At 38.3% G+C, this 10,948-nt stretch overlaps 2 pseudogenes; both read left to right on the top strand.

Moving 5' to 3' along the window:
- On the top strand, positions 1–3,330 carry LOC111409448 (annotated as a pseudogene).
- A 1,927-nt stretch (positions 3,331–5,257) lies between these two features.
- LOC111409447 lies at positions 5,258–8,587 on the top strand (annotated as a pseudogene).
- The last annotated feature ends 2,361 nt before the right edge of the window (positions 8,588–10,948 follow it).

Below are 10,948 nucleotides of genomic sequence, written 5' to 3'. Positions count from 1 at the left end.
TTGAAATCAATAGCCTCCAACTGCGAGGAGAACATATACATGGCAAAGCAAACCGAGTGTTATGAAGAGATGGTGGAGTACATGGAGAAGGTTGTGACCGCAATGGAAGGCAACGAGCTCACTGTGGAGGAGTGCAACCTCCTCTCAGTAGCATACAAGAACGCGATTGGTGCTTGCCGTGCTTCTTGGAGGATCATATTATCAATTGAGCAAAAGGAGGAGAGCTGTCGTAACAAAAGTCACATCTCCACTATTAAAGGCTACAAGTCTAAGATCGAGTCAGAGCTCTCTTCAATTTTTCGATGGCATTTTGAAACTCCTCGACTCCATGCTCAATGGATTGGCTTCCCCTGGGGACTCTATGGTGTTTTATTTGAAAATGAATGGGGATTATTATTGTTATTTAACAGAGTTCAAGATTGGCACGGAGAGGAAAGAAGTCGCCGAGAACACTCTCTCGACTAACAAGGCAGCTCAGGACATTTCAAATACAGAGCTTGCTCCAACACATCCAATTTGACTTGAGCTGGCACTCAACTTTTCAGTGTTCTACTACAAGATTTTGAATTCTCTTGACCGTGCTTGTAATCTTGCTAAACAGGCTTTTGATGATGTAATTGCGGAGTTGGACTCTCTTAGGGAGAAGTCGTACAAGTACAACACTCTAATAATGCAGCTTCTCCGTGATAACCTCACTTTATGGACTTCTGACATGCAAGATGATGGCTCAGAGGATTTTTTACACAGTATTTTTTACTTCTAAAAAACTTTCCTTATGATTTTTCAAAACACCTCTAATTTTAAGGACATTTTTGTAAGTTGCCCTTTTTATTTTTCGTAATTTGAAATATATTGCAAAATTTTTTCATGAAAAACTTTTTCTTTTATTCAAACACCCTTTAATATCCCTTTTTCAAAATTTAAATTTTTCTGCAAATCACAACTAATGGTAACAAAAGTTCCTATTTTAAGGTATTGACACGTAACATATCTATCCATAATTGAGGGAGTAAATCAAGGTTCCATCTAATATGTAATTGGACCAATCTCCTCATTCGAGGGCCACATGTGGCCCCTGGATTTCTAGCAGGCTCTATGTAATTTTCTAGTCGTTTACACGTAGCAATCTCAAACCCTTATCTTTCAAGGAATAGAACTCCCTAACACTTACTTACCTCTAGAGTAATAATACTATCTTTTAGATGGAATTTTTTTAGTACTATCAAAGTATGCAGTATTCAACAGTCGATGTTACTATATAATTGACAAAAAGAATTAAATAATTGAGACCTAGTAAGCCTCAATGAGGAAGTGCCATTTTCAGCCTCGAAACTAGATGTGTGTCAATCAGGGCTGGCTGATGAGTGTGTTTTACTCACGAGTTTATGCAAATTTCAACTTGATTTTAAGCTAGAATTCACGAATATGGAATATTTTTAATGTGTGTATTAATGTTGTTTTATAGGTGTGTCGAGATGGTGAAAAATACGAAGAAAGATCATTAAATTGAATTAGTGGCATGGACGAAAAAGAAATTGTGTAAAAGGATCAAAATAGACAAAGCTAAAAGGGGACAGATGGCGCCAATGCGCAAGAAATCAAGAAGAACTAAAGTGTAGGGGCCGCGGCGCCACATTCAGGGCGCTGCGGCGCCCTACCACTGCCTGAGTCTCAGAGCCGCAACGCCAGATTTAGGGCGCCACGGCGTCGAGATACAAAAGAATGGTGTTGCGGCGCCATCCCGCCAAATGACGTAGTGCTGCGCGTCGTATGTTAGGTGTCGCGCACAGGACATTCAGGGCTCAATTCTCAGCTCGTTTTGGAGCCTATGTGAGAAACGTATTATTTCCACACGGAAAAGGACCTATAAATACATCTGTTCTGAGACTTTGAGAGGCTACACATATTCTAGAGGCAAGAACACTTATTGAGAAAAAGGGGGGAGAGAGTCAAAAGAGAGAAGACAACGCCAAATAGAGATTCAAAGGGAGAAGACAACGCCGAATCCATCGTGTGAAGCATAAATTGGAAGAAGGAGGAATTCTTGGTGCAATATCCACTTTTTCTTCTACACACTCTTATTCAAAATCCGATGATGTATTCTAAGACAATTTGTTGTTGTTTTTCTTTTATTATGCGTAGCTAAATCTATTGTTAGGGTGAATAATGTAACACATTTGAGATCATTTATATCTTCTTATTAAGATTCTTGGTTTTTAATTCTTCCATGTGTTGATTTTTACTATGGATTGATTGCATTAAATTACCTGATAAATAATTTGATGAATTTTGTGAATCTTTTACGAATAGAAATATGAGTTTAGGATTTAGACCATGTATTAAAATCCATTACATTGGTATAACGAGTAGAGATATCTATGCCATTTATTGCGGTCATAATTGAATTCCTAGGACAAAGAAATCGTTTAACTAAGTTCAATTTGCATAGAGATATGAAATTTAATTAGTTGAATAGGCTCAATGAGAACTCGAGAGTGGTAAATTGAAAACAATAGGAGAATTTGATGGAACACTACATTAGAATTGAGTCTTAATTTGAGATGTAAAGGTGATCAATGGGTAAAATTATTCTGCCCTAACGTCCTTTAATTATTTGATTTTACAAAAAAATTGTGAGAGCATTCATTTATTTTCTAGAATTTAAATTAAAATTCAAATCATTCGAATCATACAACTTTTAGTCTGTTTCCATCAAATATTAGTTAAAGAAAAAAATTGAATTAAGTGCTAGAAAATAGTTCTCGTGCGAACGATAATTCGGACTCAAAAGGTCCACTTTACTACTTTTACGATCCGTCCACTTGCGGGATAAAATCGACAACAAATTTTTGGCGCCGTTGTCGGGGACTATTTCTTTTAGCCTTAATTATTTTATTTTATTTTATTTTAATTGTTATTTGATTTGTTTATTTCTCTTTCATTTACAGAAAATTGTGCTCGTTATATGCTCCGTGCTAAAGGCGACAATCTTGAACCATTTGATTCGGAGATAGAACGTACCTTCAGACGAAGGCGCAAAGAACACAGACTAAAACAGCAATATCAAATGGCTGACAATCAACAAATCCTGATCCCTTTTCAACCGATTGGACAAATGGTCGCAAGAGTGGTGGCACCACCGGAATAACAGCATGAGCGAGGGGAAATAAATGAGGGTGATTTGCCAGCATCAATGTTCCTGACACCTATAGCAAGACCCACGTGCTCCAGTATTGTGTATCCAGATTTTGGAGTGAATAATTTCCAGATCAGGCTAGATTGGATCAATTTGATGAGCAACACCCTACAATTCTATGGGCTGCCTCATGAGAATCGAAACACGCATATCTCTAGATTTCTCAGAAATTGTCAGAACTTTCATGCTCTAGGGGTCAATGAAGATGCTATTAAACTATGACTATTCCCATTTACATTGAGAGATGTGACATTGGAGTGGTTAGATGCAGAGCCTCACGCCAGCATTACTACATGGGAAGAATTAATCAGAAAATTCTGCAATAAATTTTTCCCACTTGCAAGAGTAGCTAAAATCAGATTGGAAATTCAAATGTTTCTAATTAATATTTGATTTTTAAAATAATAAACACTGTTTTTTAATTTTGATTTTTTTTATGATTGTGGGTGTCCGGACTAGTTTATGCTCACCTCGACTAATCCCATAGGATCTGAAGTTTACATTCGGGTACTTACCTCAGTGGTCCTAAGGGGACTCGAACTGGTGACCATTGAGGAGTAAACTCAAAACCTAACCTTTGAGCTACCCTTTAGGATTTTAATTTTGAAATTGATCATACTTAATCTTTTATATATGATTTCTTATTATTTTTATTTATTATTATTATTATTATTATTATTTTTATTTTTGTTAAGTCATGCCAAATGGGCCCTCAATAGATTAAAATGTAATACTTTCATTATCTATGTTTTTTCTTCATAAAATTGGTGAATCAATTATGATAATGGTTTTGTTGTTTGTACAGTCCGGACTTGATAGCCCAGATGACAGTTCCTTACAAGAGGGGGATCTACGATTTTTTTATTTGATACAGCCCCCCTCTTGTAATAGGGTTGTACACCGAACCGTAGCAAATCCCTTACGTTAATATCGCCAATTCCATTACCGATCAATTCAAAAAATGAAAAATAAAATATAAATATACTAAACTCTACAATTTCTCCTATCAAACAACAGGTAGACAAATGTTATTCTAGAAACTTGTAAATTTTGTAATAGTATTGGTCCCCTAAAAAGCTGCATATTTTGCACTTAAAACAGTTTGGATCTTGCGGGAAGAGGCCGTGACGAGCAAAATGCAACGATTCCATTGTGACAATTGTCACTTATTTGTCAATTTTTTATCTTATATCTTTAATTAATTAATATATCTAGTCCACGTCTTATAATGTTTGTTTCTTTCCAAAAATGTTCCATCAGCATGCTTTTAAATTAGCTCAATTGACGCACTTTTATATTTGTTGTTTTTGCTTACTTAAACATATAGGTGGCAAAGGAGTCCTTTTACTCAATTGACGCACTAAATATCCTAATAAATGAAAGATTAAAGATAAGAATGCAACAGTAAACAGTTGGTGACATTAATATGACAATAACCAAAATTTATAAAGTTGTGTTACAATTTAAGCCTCGTTTGGTTCCTATTAATTTCCATTCCATTCCATTTCATTTTTCTCTCTTTTATATTTAACCACACAATTTTTCATCAAATAATATTACACGTAAATATAATTTTTTTTTCTTTTTCAACCACTCATTTAAAAAAAAAAACTATTTCACCAATTTTCATTTCCACAAAATGAGGGCCAAACGGGGGTTAAAAGTAACATAACAAATAAAAATGGTGGTAAGAATATAATTCTACGTGAAATAATTCTACACGATTACTATAAGACGGGGGTGCAAGCTGTACAACGTCGGGCCCGGCCGAAGATATCGCAAGCCCTCTTGGGCCATGCTTGGTAGGCCAATATTCTACACAGCAGGTCTAAATAGGCCCTCCTTTCAGTGAAAATTAGGTCCTGCACCTTTTCATTTGGGAAAATTAGGTGCAGTACCCTAAAAAAGAATTAAATATTTGATTAATGCCTTAAAACTAATTTAAAACTATTATTACCGTATTAATTAAATTCAAAACCCAAAAGAAAACCCCCAAATTTGAAACCCCTGAATAAAAAACAAACCTCTATAGCAGAACTCTCGAGTAGTCGTACTCTCTCGTTGAAATCAATAGCCTCCAACTGCGAGGAGAACATATACATGGCAAAGCAAACCGAGTGTTATGAAGAGATGGTGGAGTACATGGAGAAGGTTGTGACCGCAATGGAAGGCAACGAGCTCACTGTGGAGGAGTGCAACCTCCTCTCAGTAGCATACAAGAACGTGATTGGTGCTTGCCGTGCTTCTTGGAGGATCATATTATCAATTGAGCAAAAGGAGGAGAGCTGTCGTAACAAAAGTCACATCTCCACTATTAAAGGCTACAAGTCTAAGATCGAGTCAGAGCTCTCTTCAATTTTTCGATGGCATTTTGAAACTCCTCGACTCCATGCTCAATGGATTGGCTTCCCCTGGGGACTCTATGGTGTTTTATTTGAAAATGAATGGGGATTATTATTGTTATTTAACAGAGTTCAAGATTGGCACGGAGAGGAAAGAAGTCGCCGAGAACACTCTCTCGACTAACAAGGCAGCTCAGGACATTTCAAATACAGAGCTTGCTCCAACACATCCAATTTGACTTGAGCTGGCACTCAACTTTTCAGTGTTCTACTACAAGATTTTGAATTCTCTTGACCGTGCTTGTAATCTTGCTAAACAGGCTTTTGATGATGTAATTGCGGAGTTGGACTCTCTTAGGGAGAAGTCGTACAAGTACAACACTCTAATAATGCAGCTTCTCCGTGATAACCTCACTTTATGGACTTCTGACATGCAAGATGATGGCTCAGAGGATTTTTTACACAGTATTTTTTACTTCTAAAAAACTTTCCTTATGATTTTTCAAAACACCTCTAATTTTAAGGACATTTTTGTAAGTTGCCCTTTTTATTTTTCGTAATTTGAAATATATTGCAAAATTTTTTCATGAAAAACTTTTTCTTTTATTCAAACACCCTTTAATATCCCTTTTTCAAAATTTAAATTTTTCTGCAAATCACAACTAATGGTAACAAAAGTTCCTATTTTAAGGTATTGACACGTAACATATCTATCCATAATTGAGGGAGTAAATCAAGGTTCCATCTAATATGTAATTGGACCAATCTCCTCATTCGAGGGCCACATGTGGCCCCTGGATTTCTAGCAGGCTCTATGTAATTTTCTAGTCGTTTACACGTAGCAATCTCAAACCCTTATCTTTCAAGGAATAGAACTCCCGAACACTTACTTACCTCTAGAGTAATAATACTATCTTTTAGATGGAATTTTTTTAGTACTATCAAAGTATGCAGTATTCAACAGTCGATGTTACTATATAATTGACAAAAAGAATTAAATAATTGAGACCTAGTAAGCCTCAATGAGGAAGTGCCATTTTCAGCCTCGAAACTAGATGTGTGTCAATCAGGGCTGGCTGATGAGTGTGTTTTACTCACGAGTTTATGCAAATTTCAACTTGATTTTAAGCTAGAATTCACGAATATGGAATATTTTTAATGTGTGTATTAATGTTGTTTTATAGGTGTGTCGAGATGGTGAAAAATACGAAGAAAGATCATTAAATTGAATTAGTGGCATGGACGAAAAAGAAATTGTGTAAAAGGATCAAAATAGACAAAGCTAAAAGGGGACAGATGGCGCCAATGCGCAAGAAATCAAGAAGAACTAAAGTGTAGGGGCCGCGGCGCCACATTCAGGGCGCTGCGGCGCCCTACCACTGCCTGAGTCTCAGAGCCGCAACGCCAGATTTAGGGCGCCACGGCGTCGAGATACAAAAGAATGGTGTTGCGGCGCCATCCCGCCAAATGACGTAGTGCTGCGCGTCGTATGTTAGGTGTCGCGCACAGGACATTCAGGGCTCAATTCTCAGCTCGTTTTGGAGCCTATGTGAGAAACGTATTATTTCCACACGGAAAAGGACCTATAAATACATCTGTTCTGAGACTTTGAGAGGCTACACATATTCTAGAGGCAAGAACACTTATTGAGAAAAAGGGGGGAGAGAGTCAAAAGAGAGAAGACAACGCCAAATAGAGATTCAAAGGGAGAAGACAACGCCGAATCCATCGTGTGAAGCATAAATTGGAAGAAGGAGGAATTCTTGGTGCAATATCCACTTTTTCTTCTACACACTCTTATTCAAAATCCGATGATGTATTCTAAGACAATTTGTTGTTGTTTTTCTTTTATTATGCGTAGCTAAATCTATTGTTAGGGTGAATAATGTAACACATTTGAGATCATTTATATCTTCTTATTAAGATTCTTGGTTTTTAATTCTTCCATGTGTTGATTTTTACTATGGATTGATTGCATTAAATTACCTGATAAATAATTTGATGAATTTTGTGAATCTTTTACGAATAGAAATATGAGTTTAGGATTTAGACCATGTATTAAAATCCATTACATTGGTATAACGAGTAGAGATATCTATGCCATTTATTGCGGTCATAATTGAATTCCTAGGACAAAGAAATCGTTTAACTAAGTTCAATTTGCATAGAGATATGAAATTTAATTAGTTGAATAGGCTCAATGAGAACTCGAGAGTGGTAAATTGAAAACAATAGGAGAATTTGATGGAACACTACATTAGAATTGAGTCTTAATTTGAGATGTAAAGGTGATCAATGGGTAAAATTATTCTGCCCTAACGTCCTTTAATTATTTGATTTTACAAAAAAATTGTGAGAGCATTCATTTATTTTCTAGAATTTAAATTAAAATTCAAATCATTCGAATCATACAACTTTTAGTCTGTTTCCATCAAATATTAGTTAAAGAAAAAAATTGAATTAAGTGCTAGAAAATAGTTCTCGTGCGAACGATAATTCGGACTCAAAAGGTCCACTTTACTACTTTTACGATCCGTCCACTTGCGGGATAAAATCGACAACAAATTTTTGGCGCCGTTGTCGGGGACTATTTCTTTTAGCCTTAATTATTTTATTTTATTTTATTTTAATTGTTATTTGATTTGTTTATTTCTCTTTCATTTACAGAAAATTGTGCTCGTTATATGCTCCGTGCTAAAGGCGACAATCTTGAACCATTTGATTCGGAGATAGAACGTACCTTCAGACGAAGGCGCAAAGAACACAGACTAAAACAGCAATATCAAATGGCTGACAATCAACAAATCCTGATCCCTTTTCAACCGATTGGACAAATGGTCGCAAGAGTGGTGGCACCACCGGAATAACAGCATGAGCGAGGGGAAATAAATGAGGGTGATTTGCCAGCATCAATGTTCCTGACACCTATAGCAACACCCACGTGCTCCAGTATTGTGTATCCAGATTTTGGAGTGAATAATTTCCAGATCAGGCTAGATTGGATCAATTTGATGAGCAACACCCTACAATTCTATGGGCTGCCTCATGAGAATCGAAACACGCATATCTTTAGATTTCTCAGAAATTGTCAGAACTTTCATGCTCTAGGGGTCAATGAAGATGCTATTAAACTATGACTATTCCCATTTACATTGAGAGATGTGACATTGGAGTGGTTAGATGCAGAGCCTCACGCCAGCATTACTACATGGGAAGAATTAATCAGAAAATTCTGCAATAAATTTTTCCCACTTGCAAGAGTAGCTAAAATCAGATTGGAAATTCAAATGTTTCAACAGAGAGAGAGAGAGAGAAAACTACCACGAGGCATGGATAAGTTTAATGAGATGATGAGAAAATGCCCAAACTGTTGACCTCGCAAATTGTACCTCCTACATGACCAACTGATAGCTGCTTCACGTGATCTTCCCTGCGTGCAATCAACACACGGTCAGATGCACACGGCCAAAATCAGCTGGGGTGATGGTGGCCGCATACACTCCGACGGTCAAATTAGTATTCGATGATTGGAACAGTGTCCGGGTTGTGCAAGTGAATGGGGAGGAGATTATATATATTTTCTTATTATGGAGAGCTAAGTTGTAAGAGTTTAATTACCTTTGCTTCTTGTCAAACCTTGGATATTTATAGGTGAGGAGAACCGTTGGATGTGGGACACGTGTATGCATCTGACGATGTGAGACGTCTGCTCATAGGCTTCAATCAGCCGCGTCCATAGAGTGGGCAGGTAATAACTTCTCCTGAGTTGAGTTGAGATAAAGTTGATACGTCACATCAACTAGACCCTTGGAGACGTCAAATCAATTAAGCTTTAAGGGCAGAAAGGATCTTGACACAGATCTCTTTCTGAAAGTGGCGACGAATCCGTTGAAGGAGAACCTCAAAGTGTATTGCGATTTGGCATCAAGGACACTTCGGTCGGTTCAGTAGAATTGTTTTTGTACTTCGTAGCGCATTAGCAGCGTGCAGACATTGGTGATGGAGTCACTTCGAAACCACTTCGGATTGATGGTGGACACCTTGTATGATGCAATGGTAGACTTTTCGAAGTGTTTCAGATAGGGGCGTAACGTGGTCCCCCCAAGTTCAGGCATGAATATTTATATCATGGGTGAACTTCTTTTCCCGATCGAATATGCCTGCCTTGATTTGTGATAGAGAACTGGCATGGAAGGGCGAGGTATGTAGTTTTCGAAGAGATTTGGGTAGGTGATCAGCTTCTCCAGAGGCGCAACCTATAGGGGACGGTACATTGGGAAAAGGGAAAAGTCTCATGAGGCGTAGGGACAATACGTTGGGAGATGGTTAAGGCTTTGTAAGCTTAGGAGGGAACGTAGCCACCGAGGCGATGACCAACATGGGACGTCGCATCAGGTGCATCTAAGCTTTGTAAAGCTGTTGGGAGTTCATCTGCTTCCGGTGCGCTAACCCACAGGGGATGACGCGTTAGGAGATGGCTAAAGCTTTGTAATACTTAGAAGCGAACGCAGCCACCGAGACGATGACCAACAGGGGACGTCGCGTCAGGTGCGTCTAAATTTTGTAAAGTTGTTGGGAGCTCATCTGCTTCTGATGCGCTAACCCACATGAGATGACGCATTGGGAGATGGCTAAAGCTTTGTTATGCTTAGAAGGAAACACAGCAACCGAGGTGAAGACCAATAGGTGAAGTCGCGTCAGGTGCATCTAAGCTTTGTAAAGCTATGGAGAGCTCATCTTCTTCCGATGCGCTGACCCACAAGGGATGACACGTTGGGAGATGACTAAAGCTTTGTAAGGCTTAGGAGGGAATGCATCAACCGAGGCGATGACCAACAGGAAACGTCGCGTCAGGTGCGTCTAAGCTTTGTAAAGCTGTGGGGAGCTCATCTGCTTCCGATGCGCTGACCCACAGGAACGCGTTGAAAGATGGCTGAAGCTTTGTAAGGCTTAGAAGAGAATGCATCCAATGAGACGATGACCCAAAGGGGACGTCGCGTCAGGTAGGTCTAAGTTTTGTAAAGTTCAGGATTTTTAACTGAGGTGAGCATTGTTGACGTCAAAAAATTTGACAGCTGTCGCGTATTTCCAAGGCGACAATCGGGTGCGATGCCCATTCCCAGAAAAGGCTGCTGCGGCTAACCTATTGTAGACGGCTGACGATGATCGAGGAAACGCATTTTATGCGAGCTTAAGGATCACAGCTAGGTCTTGGACGTAGATCAAATCTGACGTTTCATTTCAATGGCTCAGATTTAAGATGTAATGGATGGCCTAGATTGATCGCGTTTGAATTCAATGGTAGAGATCAGCTGGGACGCTCTATAAAAGGTGAACTTGAGCATTTTCAGAGTTTTTTACTTTTGTGAAATCAAAAACTCCATTTCCTCTAGCAATTCTTGCATTTTCT

Source organism: Olea europaea, chromosome 14 (genome assembly GCF_002742605.1).
Source record: "Olea europaea var. sylvestris chromosome 14, O_europaea_v1, whole genome shotgun sequence".
Classification (NCBI taxonomy): Eukaryota; Viridiplantae; Streptophyta; class Magnoliopsida; order Lamiales; family Oleaceae; genus Olea; species Olea europaea.
The sequence above is the reverse complement of the archived record's forward strand: the minus strand, read 5'-3'. Positions and strand labels throughout refer to the sequence as shown.